This window comes from Anas platyrhynchos, chromosome 3 (assembly GCF_047663525.1).
Source record: "Anas platyrhynchos isolate ZD024472 breed Pekin duck chromosome 3, IASCAAS_PekinDuck_T2T, whole genome shotgun sequence".
Classification (NCBI taxonomy): domain Eukaryota; kingdom Metazoa; phylum Chordata; class Aves; order Anseriformes; family Anatidae; genus Anas; species Anas platyrhynchos.
Genome location: NC_092589.1, coordinates 56,153,223 through 56,167,503, shown reverse-complemented (window position 1 = coordinate 56,167,503; position 14,281 = coordinate 56,153,223). Strand labels below are relative to the sequence as shown.

The window sequence follows — 14,281 nt, the reverse complement described above, 5'->3', positions numbered from 1 at the left end:
AGGCTGTGGATGCCCCATCCCTGAAGGTGCTCAAGTCCGGGTCAGATGAGGCCATGATCAACCTGATCTAGTGAGGGGCACCCATGCATAGGGTAGGGGGTTTGGAGCTAGATGATCTTAGAGATCCCTTCCAACACAAGCCATTCTATGATTCTATGAATCTATGACTAGGTCTGCTTGTACTGGGAACAAAGACATTAATGTCTGCAGAAAAATTATCAGTTATAACATACACAGAACAACAGTGACTGAGTTGCATTCATTACCTAAGTGAATCTAACAAGAATTTTCCAGAAAGGACACAGTTGCTGGTGAGACAGGGTTGTGGAAAAAAAGTAACATCTTGCATGAAATTGTACTGTTTGGAATTGTTATTAATTCATTAATGGAACTGAATATCAGTTAATGGACATATATTCTTGGTTGTGTACAGCTGGCAAAGTTTGAAAAAAACAAATGGTTTTCCAGATAGTTAGACCCTTCATTGAAATTAATTGCTATTACAGCCTACAGGATGACAAAGATGATATGAATGTGTTACATTATATAGTATACTCTTCATATAATACTCTGGAGACCTTACAGGGCAAGTTAACAATGGTGCCACTTATAGTTGCCTTATTTTCAGCAGTGGCAGCAAGAAAGTCTACTTCACACAATAAGGTCACTAGTGAACATCAATCCAGGTCTCTACAAACGAATTCTGCAATTGATAGCAATGTGAGCCAAACAGCCATTTCATGACATAAAGCTGACAAATTACTATTGCTGGTTTGGAGCTTACAGGAGTGAATATGAGGTAGGCATGGACAATACATAAATGTTAACTGGAATTGAGGGTGAAGATTGGTCCTTGACTAACAAAGCAAAGCAAAAGAACCCTAGTTGTGTTAAGCTTATCTGTAATTATTTATAGTCTCATACCAATAACAACAGCATTTATTTATTTTTTTTTTTTATTTTTTTTTTTTTTCCGTCTTTCTGGAAAGAATTACTGGAATGAGTTTTGGGGCATATGAGTACCCTGGAGGTGCTTTGGCCCATTACTTTCTCTTAGACCATTTGCCTTTAACTCTCACTTGAGCTACTGTTCAACAAAGTTAATAGCTGCAAATTCTTCAGGGATGGTTTGTTAAATCATGTCCAAGAAAATAAATATAATGAATGAACAATCTCAGGAGAAAGCCCTGACATTTAAAAAAAAATGTAAATGAGTCTCAGAAGTATCAAGTCATGAAGAAGGCAAAGTACATTAGCAAAAATGAGATATGTTTTGCAGCAATTAGAGGACAAAATAAGTCTTCTCCAGGGGACCACACCCAAGCTCCCGAAAGCTCAGCCAGAAGCCAATTGTGTAGTGCATCCTGGCATCTAACAGGACAGATCTGAATGTGCTTTGCTCATAACTTCCTTTGCACCCTCACAGCATTTCAATGTGCTTCAGCTTCCATTGAATCAATGGGCTTTGATATGAGGAAGCTGGAGCACAGCTTTGAACTCCGCTGAACCCAATTATATCCGGTCATTTCAGAGAGCTGTGGTGGTGTGACAGCAGACTTGTACTCTCTGAACTAGGAGGCAGAGAGTTCATGACTGACTCGAGCATTGTAGCTGCAGCAGCAAATTCATACTGTGCTGTGGTATTGCAGGTTTTACGCTCCAGAAAAGAAATGGAGAGCTGAACTAAGAACTGCAGTAATTAATAGGAAGGTATTTGGCGACTGGTGTCTGGTGTGTGCTAGAGTTAATGCCTTTTTATTGTCATGGCACAAGTGGTAGGTTTTACCTCTGAGAGGTCCTGGAGATGTGTAGGGGATTTAAATCCTTTGCTGGGGGGAAGTCAGCCTTTTTGACTAGCAGTATAGTGCATACCTTTTGCCTTTGAAAATGACACTTGCTTTTTAATGCTTGAGAGAGGATGAGCATACCAGGGACCTTAATTTCCTAGAGATACAGGGAATACCACATCAAAATGATAGTAGAAAGCAGACTTTGTTTCGCCTGTGGCTCGTGTAATTAAAACCTAGCCTTGTGACAGAGTACTACACGTAGAGAGAAATACACCCTTGGGCAGAAGACTGCTGAAGTCTTATGCATTGCTAAAGTCCTATTTAAGCCTTTTTTTACTTGGCTTTATTAAAACCAATTTCTTTTCTCAGCCTTGAAAATACACCTGTGAAATGGTTCTGTGGGCCTTTTCCAGCACTGACAGCTTTCAAACACTTCTTGCTAATTCTGTTCTCACATGGACAAAGCCACCAAATCAATCCTGATCTCCACTATATCAAGCAAGTGCAGCTTCTACCTGATTCTCATGGCTGTCACTGATTTACTCAAGAAAAGAGGAGGGGACCAAGAAGACCTACATTTTCAGCTTTTTCTCAGGTGGAAAAAATAAAAAAAAAACATGTAAACCTTTCACATGTGAACACATGCATATTTTAGTTCTCTTTCCCATTAAAAGAAGCAAAATTCATGTTAACTGCTAGCTATTCCTTTCTTATCATATATTTCAATTAAAGGTAAACCTTTGCTTTGCTTTTGAATATGGAAGAGATCTTCTGAGACCTACTTTTGCTTTGTGGTCAAGTAGTGAGTTTGACATTCCCTAAATCTCTGCTAAACCCGTATTTTTCTTACACTTTTAAGACTGAAGTTTGGGCTCTTTTTATTGTCCTTTATGATTGATGGAATATTTTTTACTCTTTCTAAATATAATTTTACATGCAGGAAAAGTCTTCTTGGGATGGATTCTGACTAATGCCATTTGGAATGTAAACCTACTGACTTGTTATAATGCACTGTTTTGCAGTTCTGATTATTCCTTTTATTCTTCCTGAAAAGCTGCCATGAAACAATAGTGAAAAGTGAGTATTTTCATGTGCTGAGGAATTGTGCTGAGGAATCTGTGGTAAGAAATTCCTGGGTTTCTAATCATTCTCTTGATCTTGAGGGGATCATTTTCAGGTAGTCATACTGAAAATGGGACAGCAGTAATTTAAAAAGCATATTATGAGACGAAGAGACTCCAAGATTTTAAGTGACTGCAGACCTAACCCAGGTTCTTGGTTATTATAAGCTGAGACAAAGTTCATAGAAAGTAATTGTAACAGAATGAAGAGGAAATAGTTGCTCAAAAAATAGAAGGGGGAAACTACTGCTTCTCAAATGTTAGCAATAGTCGTAAAAGCATTATCTAAGTAGTGTATCTTCTGTGTCTTTTAAGAAAACATGAAAGATACTAATTTTTAATTTCTAAATAGCATTAAATTTGGCAAGAGGAACAAATGGAAAGAAAAAAAAAAAGTCATTATATTACCTCCAGAATTTCCAGTAAACTACTTCTGATTACTCTTCAGATGCTAAGGTTTTCTGACTTAATATCACACCTTTAAAAATTAGTTCTGTTATTTCTAATAACTTTCTTAAACATTTTTTAGAGACATTTCATACATAAGCAAATGTTGTTATTCAGCTATGAAAAATTTACAATGGCAAGAAGAAGAAGCCAACTGCTAGAAATGTAAAAATGGACTTTGTTAGTGATTCATATCTCTTAGGTTACTTACGTATTTAAAGATTTCCAAGACCAAGGCCTCAGGTTTTTGCCAGAATACCTGAATAAATGTCATTTACAATACTACAAAGATTAGTTGGATTTTGAAGCTCTGAAGTTATTTCATACTTCTGATATAATGATGTTAATTTAATTGCTTTAATCAAAGCAAGATAGAAACTTCAACAGAGTATTAATAACCTCAGCCTCAACAGAAAGGCATTTGATCATGTAGACTCAAATTTCTTCTGAAAATCATAGAGAAACCTCACTGTGGAGTAATCTGATGCTGAGTTTTTCTCTCTATGGTGATAACATTCAGTGTAGCGACAGATTAACTTTCAGAGACGAGAAACAGATCTGTTTGGTTTTGTTGGTATTGTTATGATTAAGCTGCAGACACTCTGGTATATTTAGTAAGACTCTGAAAGGCAACTGATTTTTTCTATTCAGGTTTTAAATACACGGGTTCGGCCTCAAACATTTGAGCACACTATGTGTTCTTTGTCCTGTGGCTCTGGAAAAGTCACATATGGTCTCGTAGAAGTCCACATAGTCTGAGAATGCTGTAGAGCATTACGTTTTTTGATAAAGATCATCTGTGATTTTTTTCATCCATCTGTTGCTGCTGTCCAGTCGATCAAACCAATTACATATCATTCAGTTTTCCATTCACTATAGTTAGAGCTGACGCAGAGGACAAAACTCCTACAGGGTGTAAATCCCCTGAAATCAGCATAATAGAGGTATCATTTCAGAATGGTTAGTGCCAAAAAATCCCACTGAGAACAATGAGAGCTGATGTTTGCTCATTTAATTGTCTTCTCTAATGTCTCAACAGGCTATGAAGTCCCAAGGACTTGTAAAAATATAAGCTCCATGTTCTAGCCTGGGAGAATGTATCACTAGTGATCTTGTATTCTTCCACATGGTTATGTGAGAAGGTCTTTTGGTTTCCCACCTATGAGCAAGGTGTGATGCTAGCTTCACTAAATCTGTCACCTTTCTTCTCAGCCTGTGTTTACACTCATATACACTGTATCATTTTGTTTGCTATATTTAAATAGGAAAAATATTGTGGATCAGCTCATTACAGCAAATGCATGCAACTCTTCTGTTGCAAAATTTATTACTTTTCTCAGCATGTTGTCCTAATCCCTTTCTCTTCAAATTCACCCAAATACATTAACTATAACTCATGAATTGCTAGACAATGATTGGTTAGAGGGCTTCTGTGCTCTTGTTTCTTTTAAACAAATTGCTATTTTGTTTTTTATTTTTTATTTTTTATTTATTTTTTATTTTTTATTTTTTATTTTTTATTTTTTATTTTCTTCCTTTTCAAAAAGGAGAGAGGACAATGGAGCTGTCACCCTTCTCCCTCTGCCAGAAGATGTGTCCCTCTCTCCAGGCATGGGAACTGTGGCACCATCGTCATTGGTAGCTGCTGGTGGTGGCGGTTCCCTATCCTGAGGCACGTCTCTGCTCTTCACTGACTTTTCATAGTGGCAGAGTGATTTCACAACTGACTTCAGGTGTGCAGTTTGAATGCCACTTTTCCAACTGCTCCGTGGTTCAAATAAGTTCATCCATCCCTGACACTTGCACAGAAGCACTCTGAAAATACATTATTTAAGGCCTGCCTTCCTTGGTGTTTTAGAAATAAAGGTGTAAACTTCCTTTAAAGGTCTGAGAACAAAAAAAAAAGAAAAAAAGACTTCTCGGGCAGGAAGAAGTGAAAGGCCAGCCTTCAAGCCACACACACCCTCAGAGGGCCCTTCCATGAGAAGTGAGAATTACTCGAGCTAATGTTGCCGTATCCCTCTCTGCACCTGAGGATGGTGAAACCACCGAGGCGTGCTATGCTGATACCTCCATGCTACAGTCGCCAGAGGGGTGGCGTAACGTTACCACAGCAACCACACGTCTGGCCTAGCTCTTTCTGCCGGGCTGGGGAGGCAGGCAGGAGCTCGCTTGAAAGTTTTATCAGGTTTCTTAAAGATTTATGATGCTTCCTTGCCTTCTGCTATTGCCCGCTTGACCAGTTAGCATGGTTGAGAGCAAACAAGGAGACTGAAAAACGCATGGCATGGTAAACATATTTTGAAGGGTATTGTGAAGGGCTGGGATCTGGAGCTTCAGCAAGAAGTGTGAGGGGAGCTGGCTGTATCTTTTTTTTCTGATTTTCATCAAATGTGCTTTTTCCTTCTCCCAGAAGTGCTTCACAGAGGGGTGCCCACTTGAAGACTTCCAAGTACCAAGACTCCGTGTCTCTCAAGGGTGTCAAAATCTGAAGTTTTTCCAGTCAAAATCTGGAGATTTCTTTATTCTAGAAAGTCAAGACTTTCACAAAATATTAGCTTTTTGAAGCCTTTCAAAAGATGGGCTTTTCACTCCATTACAGAACGAAAACAAGTTTGAAAGCTTATGAACTGGAATTGCTGTTCTCCAGATAGCAGTACATGATGAGTATTTCCCTTAAATAAATAAATAAATAAATACATGCATACTCCGGAAGACTGTAGTAGCAATCCCGAGTAGAGCAGTAAAACCAATGTACGGTGGATGTGCTGGAGCAGGATGGTGACAAACGGTAGCAGTTTAAGAAACACATCTGTGCGCGTGGCAGTGCGAAGTGCAGATCTGGGCAGCACGTGGTGCGCAAGCAGCATCGCTCTTTGGAACCACGTCTCTGTAAAGCAATAGAAAAGAGATGAGACTGTTGAAGCATGGGATGTAAGAACATCTGCCCTTCAAAACAACAGTAATGCATCAGGTAAATGGAGGTGAGCTTGAGCCACATGCTGCATCTAACATAATTAAAGGTGATGGAAAAGTGCAGCTGTTGGAATGGGGAGATGTGGTTTACTATATCCCTCACAAAGAATGCCTTTGTACAAAGAATGGAGCAGGAAATCAAGATGCACTAGATTTGTACCAGCAACATGATCTTTCAGTACATATTCTGCAGCTTTCATCAGGTACTTGGTAGAACCTGCTGCAAAATGACTGCTTTATCTGGACACATATAAAACATGAAGCTACACTTCCATGGATTACGGCAGGTTACATCTTGTTATGAGGAACAAACCATGTACAAGGGCTTAGCACTCCAACTTCTGGATATCTTTTCATAGATGAAATCTGTGGATAACTGTCAGGAAAGTGTGAGAAGTAACAGACAAAACCTAGATCAGTTTAGTTCATAGGGCAAAAAATGAGAGAGAAAAGGCCTGATGTAATGAGCAGAGTGGATTGGCTTCACTGTGGAAAACTGTTAGATCACTTTAAGAGTCCAGAGCTATTGTTTATGTGAAATGTCCACTGTGGATGACTGGAATAAAAGAAATAAATATACATATTTAATATCTTAGTTCTGTGGTTTATTTTACTACGCATCTTGATGTATATGATCTCTAAATGGCTGAGCCTGCTGGTACTTACAAAGACGAACCATACATCACTCGTAACCAAATAAAGCAAATAAGGATGTGGCAGACAGAGAGAGCACTCGAGGATTTTTTTTTATTATTTTTTTATTTTTTTCCCCTGACAGTGATGACTCAGCAGCACAAATGTTTTGAAATAAAGAGGATCAGAAAATAAGAAAATTGGAGGACAAAAACCTCACTTTTGGAATTAGTAAATGGAGGGCTGTCACATAGGGAGGTTTCAAACTGAACTGACAGGATTCAGATGAATACTATGTCTTGTCTAGAAAGCATGACTTTTTCCACTGTGGTTCCAAGAATAAGTCAGGTGTTCTGCCTGATTTTCTTACAAGTTCCTGTAACAGTAGCTGCTCAGCATGGGCTTTTGTGTTGTGTCACTCCCAAATAAGAGGCCTCAGCTGTGAAGTAAATCACTGCAAAAGTTATCTGAAAAAGCTGAGGTGAGAAGGAATGCACTACCTCCAGATCAGTCTGTATTATTTTAATAAAATGGTATTTGTTTGGGACTAGATCAAGAACTGAAAAGTCTGAGAAAGTTCTACTATAGGGAAGGCTAGATTTTATAGAAACAAGTGAAAGGCCTGAAAAGTTTTTGTTTTGTTTTGTTTTGTTTTGTTTTGTTTTGTTTTGAGAGAAAGAGAGAAAGGAGAGGAAAGGGAAAAGAGAGGGAAGGGAAGAGAAGGGAAAAGAGAGGGAAGGGAAGGGAAGGGAAGGGAAGGGAAGGGAAGGGAAGGGAAGGGAAGGGAAGGGAAGGGAAGGGAAGGGAAGGGAAGGGAAGGGAAGGGAAGGGAAGGGAAGGGAAGGGAAGGGAAGGGAAGGGAAGGGAAGGGAAGGGAAGGGAAGGGAAGGGAAGGGAAGGGAAGGGAAGGGAAGGGAAGGGAAGGGAAGGGAAGGGATGGAAAAAGGACCATATGAGGCAAATGACTGCACAGATTGCAATTTAGATAGAATGAATGCACAAAGACCAGCAAGAAACACATTTAAATATCCAGTCTGAGAAAAAGAAACAACAACAACCAAGGCATTCACCAGAGTTTTAGTTACCTCAGTCATTAGCCAAGCACAAATTGTAAAGGTGTTCAATAAATGGAATTGACAGGTCTTCACAACACAGTTGATAACAGAATGAAATGACAAATCAGAGTAAAAGGTTACACACAATTGTTGTGATGCAGTAGAAGGAATTTTACCTTACTTCAGGAAAAAGAAAAAAATGGTAAAGAGACAAGGTAAGAAGGAGAGACTGTAAAAAAACGTGCCTTATCAATCTTATTAGAAATATATATAAAACAAAAACAACAACAAGAAGAAACATCCATTGGGAGATATCACTGAAGCAATGCAAGATATTACGAAAAGGATCCTTGAAAATGATGGAGATTACAACACTAGCCAGAGGTTTTAATGTAAAAAGTAGTAGATCCACTACAAACATGGGGAAGTCCCCAGCTCCTGGAAGAAATGCTTGGTCACATGTAAAGGCTGCCATGCTATGGGGCAAGCAGACCTTGAAACCTTTCAATCCTGGAGGGAAGGACCTGGGAGCACCCAGGCAAAGCCTGTAGAGCTCTGCTGTTGGTAGCTTTTGTATCATTCTCAAGCTAAAAATGGCAAATAATAGCTTGCTGCCTGGTTTCTGGTCCTGCTTCCCCAGACTGTACACATTATGGCCTCAGACTTCTTCAGGAATTTTGGGGTCTCTTTGATTGTGAACCATTGCCATGAAGAACTTTGGTATATCAGAGGTAAAGCTATGTTGTGAGCAGCTCATTGCTGCAAACACAGGGGTTTTTGGCTGAAGCCTGCTAGTGGCAGAGCAAAAATCTTGCAAGAAGACTTGTCTGTGTGCTGAGGAGAGGGAGCAGCCAGCCAGCAGGGCTAGGATGTTAAGCACTCTCAAGTGACAGATCTGGGAATTCCTGAATGAGAATAACAGTCTTTGCTGATGATTTCACTTTTATTGCATTCAGGAAAATGGGCCTTGGGTAAAATTTTTCCTCCTTTTTTTGAGGGGGTAAGTAAACATGATTATTTTAAGATTATGCCAAGAGTACAATTGATTGAAGCTGCTTATTTCTTATGCTAATAGAAACAACTCTGCAAGGCTTTGAAATTTTGGCTAATCATTCAGCCAAAGTTGTTACTCTATTTTAATAATAAAGACATCTATTGATGATTTTGTTCTCGATTCACTAATCCAATCACAAATGCCTTTCCTCTGTAGTTTCTTTGCACTCATATTCTCGTATTTTCTTTTCTTTCTTTCTTTCTTTCTTTCTTTCTTTCTTTCTTTCTTTCTTTCTTTCTTTCTTTCTTTCTTAATAATTGGAAAAAACTCAATAAATGCATTACAGGAACAGAGAGAATTTCCATTACCAAGCAAGTTCTTCCCCTTTCTGCATTTGTATGATGATCATTTAACAGCAGAATGGAATTTGGGCAACTAGGGAAAAGTGTATGGCTTTGTGTTGCATGATACTGCCCTGATTTTCCAATACCAAGAATGCACAAGCTGACTCACAAAGCTGATTTCACTTGAAAATCCAGATTGGACACTGCTGCAGATGTTACATCAGGATCTTTTGTGAATAGAAAAGCATGTCTTAGAATTGTTCCAAGTTCTTTTTCTCCTTCAAAAGGGAAAGATGAACTGAGGTCAGCTGATATATATTTTTTCCTAGTAATTTTACAGACAGGATTATTTGTAATCCAGTTTTCTGGAAAGAAGGAGTTTGTGCTCAGCAACTTAAAAGTTCCCTGATCTTTTCCCTTCCAAAACTTTCATGCTGCTTTCTGCACACAGCTCCTGCTCTTATCTCTCCTGGTGCTGTGGGCGCTGCTACCTCCTGCCAGGGTCTTCTGGTTCCTGGTTGCTGTAGGCGTGTCGAGTGACCTTCAGCTCAGTGGAGGAGACCTCATGTGAAAAGTCAAAGACTGACTGGATCAGAAAAATGTGTAGGACAAACCTTACTGTTCAGATACAGAGGACATCTGCCAGACTATTGAGGATGTGATGGTAGCAGTCTGATAACAACAGGTGTAGGCTGGTTGTGCTCCAGTTCTTTCTCTCCTCCTCTCTTCCTCTCCAACTACCATCTATAGATCCACCATGTCCCCACTGCACAAGGCATCGTGTATCTGTCATCCCCACTCTCCCTTCCAGGCTGCAGATACAAAACAACACTCTTGAATTTATAGACGTACAGAATCCTGGGGCTTCAAGACACATCCAGATGTCTGCTTGTCTCTTCCAGGTAAGGGATGTGCTGTGGCCACAGAAAAGCAAAGATTGCTATGACCCTGTTCCATCTAACAAGCAAGTGCAAACACAAGACATTGTAGGGCTAACTGTTATTTTCCCTTTGCTTATCGCTTTTTTTTTTTTTTTCCACACTGCTGACACTTTTTTTCAGGGAGGTACTGTTTGCAAGAATTTTGTCTCATGAGCTGTATGTATTTCTCAGCTGGGGAAACATGCTATATTCATGTGATAAGGTTATTTATACAAAATGTAACAAGTGCTATTCATTTCACAGATTGTGACTGCAGCATTCACACAATGGATAGAAAGAAAAAAAAATTGAGAAAAATAATTCAGTCAGGAGGTTCAAGAATGAACCTGTCATAGTTGCAGGAAAAAACCTAGTAAAAAGGTAAGGCTAACATTTTTTGTGTGTGTGCAGATTTTTGTGGTGGTGGTGGCAGTGGTGAAAATGAGGTAGGACACAAGAGAAAGATTAGCTTTTTACTTTGCCTTCATGTTAGTCATGTTAACAGTGTGGCGCTTTTCACTTTTTAGTGAAATAGTTTATGGTTTTGTGGGAAGTCAATTTATATGGGTGATAAGCCAGTCATAGGGTTGCCAGACAACCTGTATTTTAAGACTTCCCTTCTCTCGTGCCTGTAGGGAAAAGTGAGCTCTGCTTTATGAAGGGTAATTTGTGGCTTCCTGCAATGCCATCCCAATTCCTCCAACATTCTTTACATGTTGAATACAGCTAGTGAAACAAAAGTGTTTTGCTTGCCCTTCACTGCTCTGGGAAGAAAACCTTGTCCATGTCCTTGTCTTTATAGACCACAGCCTCCTCGGGATCAGTCAGTCTCTGTGCTCTTCATCCTTGCTCCCTGCTGTAATTCGTAGGGAAGCTGTTGGTACAGGGCTGCCCTGCCATGCCTGCTGCTTGTCCTCTGACAGGGCAGATAGTAGAGGCAGGGGTGAAGCCAGGGCACTGGCTGGGTCAGAGGTTTCCCCCTTCTTGCTCTGCGTGTGCAGAATTCTATGTTGATAGATTCATATTTATTATTATTTTTTTCTTATAACTTCTACTGGCAACATTAGCAAAGAAAAGATGATTCATAATAACTTATTGTTTTCATTCTCTCTCTTTTTTTTTATTTTTTATATTTATTTTATTTTTTTTTATGGTGCATGCACATGTATGCCAGTTGCATCAATTAAATAGCAACCAATTCAAGTACATTTACTGTCTGCATTTGAAATGCCAGCTCCATACTGTACTTACCAATTAAGCATGAGCAGATTAATGGATGCATTGTTCTCTTGGGTTAACTCTACTGTATTGTTACTAGGTAGATACACCCTCATGAATCCAAGACTTCTCTCTGTGAGAGGAAAAGAAAGTGCACACTCAGAAATAGGGCAATTTCTATTACGCGGAATCAGCTTAGAAGAAAAACAGGAGAGAATCTCCTCCTTCCCACTTTTTTTTTTTTTTTTTTTTATTTCAGTTGTTGTTTAATTGTTTCTTCGACCCAGTGGTTCAGTGATTTCACATCTATTTAATTAACAGAGAAATGAATAGGGCACAGTGAAAAACAAGAAAGGAAGATCAGATAGACAAATGGTCTCTGCAAGTTCACAGTTCTTAAAACAGATGTTCACCTCCGCTGGCTATAGTATATCATTATCTCCAGGAACCCTGAAGAGAAAGCAAAATCCTTCATTACATGTAGAAAAAATTGATCAGGCTTACAGGGCTAAACAGCTACACCAGCCCACCCCATCAGATCCCATCTTGCTGCTGTTGTGTTACTCACAGGCTGAGAAAAATGTATGTCTGGGGGAAAGTGGGACTATGGATGAATGTTTCAGATGTCTGTGAAATTAAAGGCTATGAAGATGTGATGAAGAGGCAGTGCCTAAAAAAGAAGCAACCAAATGGGTGGGAAGATGAGAAAATTGCTCCTTTATTTACTTGGTGCAATAGCAAAGTGGGAGCTGTCTCTTGGACCTCTTAGCTTCTTTTTAGATAGTCATCCTCTTCATGGAGTAAGACTGCCTGTTTCCTGCCTAACTATTCCCTGTACCTGCCTAAGCGTTGTCACTCAAGGGTTATGTAGCATGTACAGTGGAGCTAACGTAAACACTATGGTTTCTGTTCTAAAGCCTGAAAAGCTTGAAAAAATTTACTTATAAAAAAGAAAAAAAAATTAGGCATTGGAATGGGCTGCCCAGGGAAGTGGTGGAGTCACCATCCCTGGAGGTCTTTAAAAGACGTTTAGATGTTGAACTTAGTGATACGGTTTAGTGGAGGACTTGTTAGTGTTAGGTCAGAAGTTGGACTCGATGATCTTGAGTTCTCTTCCAACCTAGACAATTCTGTGATTCAGTGAAAAGCACATTGCCTGATGCATTATTTTCTCTCTTCTTTCTATCCATTTCAGGCATAAGTAGGCAAAATGTCAACACAGAGCTAAGCAGACCTCATTGTTCCTATCTGGAAAAATCAGTACTTATGTAATACTTCTGTCCTGGAGAGATTTACTACAGCAGAGGAAAGGTTTGGTATTTGCCTGTGTGGTCACATCTTCATGCATACATGCATGTGCATGAGCCTTCCTGTGCAGACTGGCCACTCTGCCTAACTCCCTGGACCTGGTTTCCCCATGAGTGGGGCATGAAATTCCCTATACTGCTAGGTAAGTAGTAGTGGTGGTGACTATGAAAAAGTCCCTTGGAAGACATGGCCTGAACAGTTTGATTACTGGTGCCCCATATGCATGCACATAAGCATGCATAAGACATAAGCATGTCTTATGATTAAGCTTTATCGTTCTTACTGTCTCTGCTAACTTTTAATCACAGTTGAGTATTTCCAATCTGGCTGCCATTTCTGACTTCAAGTGTATTAAAGTAGTATCCAGATTCCCTGATAACAAAAGTGGGAGGATTTACTAGGCAGAAGGCACTAGAGGGACCCTCTGCTTCCCCTCTGACACCCCCACCCCCCAACCCCCCTTGTGTCAGAGCCCTGGTAGAGGAAAAGAGATGTTGAAATCAATATAAGAATAAATTGCCACATGGTCCTTATTGTGGAGGCAAGGTTTCTACAGAAAATCCTTGTAATCAGAAAAGAGGGAAGATGAGATTAAACTGATTAAACTGAGAAAGTCAAAAAAGGACAACTTGAAAGATTAGCTTGAGGACGACTGAAAAGCATAATCCTCCATGCATGTTAAGTAGAACAGTCCCTCTCTGTTATCAGCCCCTTCATCTGGTGACCTTCTGTTGCATTAGCACAGAGCTACTTGATCCAAGGCAAATAGTGAGAATTGAAAAGCCAGAATGCCAGTGATTACAACAGGTATCAATATTACTGCAGTGATGGTTTGTTATCATTAGGGAGCTCCATCAGAGCTCATTGTGGAAGCAGAAGGAACAAAAAATAACAAGACATTACACTTGTGGCAGGAAATAGAAGAAAAGACTGTGCTACAATGGGAAAACGTGTTTTTTTGTTTGTTTGTTTGTTTGTTTCCCATCTCTAAAATTACAATGTCTGAATGGGAAAAGAAGTGGGGAAGCAGGATGGGAAGCTCACCTATGTTCTTGCCTCAGAAAATTTCACAAGCTGGTATTTTATTTTATATTTTATTTTATTTTATTATTTTATTTTATTTTATTTTATTTTATTTTATTTTATTTTATTTTATTTTATTATTTTATTTTATTTTATTTTATTTTATTTTATTTTATTTTATTTTATTTTATTTTATTTTATTTTATTTTATTTTATTTTTCTGGAGAGATAGAAAGCAAAAGGCATGTGTTAATTTTACTGGTTCAATGATTTTTTGCCTCAATCACCCAAGTTTGAGGCAAATCCTTTCTTGTGGTCCCAGCTGCAGCTGCAGGGCTGGCTCCAACAAGTCTGCCAAGCATCCTTGCAGTGCTGTGTTGCAGTGCTACACATCAGATCATGGTGTGGTGCAGTTGAGACGCAGCATCTGCTCTCTTTTGCTTTGGAAGTGT

General features: G+C 39.2%; 1 long non-coding RNA gene across 10 annotated transcripts in view; it reads left to right on the top strand.

Moving 5' to 3' along the window:
• Positions 1 to 6,922, top strand: part of LOC106016692 (uncharacterized) — a 255,490-nt gene extending 248,568 nt beyond the window's left edge. For 7 of the 10 annotated variants that reach the window (XR_011808331.1, XR_011808325.1, XR_011808322.1 and 4 more), the window contains 3 exons: positions 2,160 to 2,385; positions 2,813 to 2,867; positions 4,906 to 6,922. This is a non-coding gene — a long non-coding RNA (uncharacterized lncRNA). Of the gene's footprint in view, positions 1 to 2,159; positions 2,386 to 2,812; positions 4,529 to 4,905 lie in introns of all 10 variants that reach the window. The other 3 variants (XR_011808328.1, XR_011808324.1, XR_011808327.1) reach the window with 3 other exon arrangements.
• Positions 6,923 to 14,281: the final 7,359 nt, after the last annotated feature.